Genomic DNA, 1416 nt, shown 5'->3' with positions numbered 1-1416 from the left:
AGAAACATATGACCTACCAAGACTGAATCATGAAAAAATAGAAAATTGAAATGGATCAATAAAGACTGAAAAGATAGAGACAGTAATCAAAAACTTCCCAACAAAGAAAATTTCGGAACCAGATGGCTTCATTGGTGAATTGGACCACACATTTAAACACCAATCCTTCTCAAACTCTTCCACAATATTGAGGAGGAGGATCTCCTTTCAAACTCATTTTATGAGGCCAGAATTACCCTGATATCAAAGCCAGATAAGGATATTACCAAAAAAAAAAGTACAGTTCGGTATCTCTGGTGAATATAAATGCAAAAATTCTCAAGAAAATGAGAGCAAACGAAATGTGTTAAATGACATTAAAATGATAATACACCATGTTCAAGAGGGATTTATCCTTGGGATACAAGGATAGTTCAACATACATGAATCAATAAATGCAATAGGCCACATTAATAAAATGAAAGACAAAAGATCATGTTATCACCTAAATAGGTGCAGAAAAAGCATTTGCTAAAATTCTTCATCTTTTCACAATGAAAACTCTCAACAAATGAGTATAGAAGGAACAGGCGTTAGCATCACAAAGGGAATACATGACAAACCCAGTGTCATAATGATTACTTTTGGAAGGTGGGATTGAAAATGTCTTTTTATTTTATTGTTTATGCTATTATCTATTTCCCAGTTTTCCTTCTTTCTAACTCTACTATTTAAGAATCAAAAAATAAACAAATGTTATTTCAGAAGGCATTGGCCTGAACCACCCAAGTTCCAAGTATGAACTTGATTTGCACCACCTTGCTTTGAACAAGAGCAGCTGAAAAATTCTAGCAGATTCAGGAGTAATAGATATAGGAGAGTGTTCCGTTTTGAGGGAGGAATTGGAGTGAGTGAGAAAGGTGCCCCATTTGGTATGTTTGCCATATGCCAGGCACCAATCAGTCTCTGGTTGGTGGCCATGAAGGGTTTTGCAGAGAAATTATTAAATGAGTCCCCGTGGACTGTAGCCTACCAGGCTCATCCACCCATGGGATTTTCCAGGCAAGAGTATTGCAGTGGGTTGCCATTTCCTTCTCCAGGGGATCTTCCTGATCCAGGAATCGAACTCAGGTCGCCCGCACTGCAGGCAGATGCTTTACCTTCGGAGTCACCATATTTGTCCCATTAAATGAGACAGGAATTTGTAAAGAAGAGAAAAGGATTTGAGAAATGAGGAGGAATGTGTGTGTGTTGTGCTCAGTCATGTCTGACTCTTTGTGAACCCATGGACTGTAGCCCACCTGGCTCCTCTGCCCATGGGATTTCCCAGGCAAGAATACTGGAGCAGGGTATCATTTCCTCCTCCAGAGAATCTTTCCAACATAGGGATCGAACTTGCATCTCTTGTGTCTCTTCACACTGGCAGGCACATTCTTG

The sequence above is a fragment of the Bos mutus genome, chromosome 21, assembly GCF_027580195.1.
Source record: "Bos mutus isolate GX-2022 chromosome 21, NWIPB_WYAK_1.1, whole genome shotgun sequence".
In the NCBI taxonomy this organism is placed as follows: Eukaryota; Metazoa; Chordata; class Mammalia; order Artiodactyla; family Bovidae; genus Bos; species Bos mutus.
Note: the sequence above shows the minus strand (reverse complement) of the source record.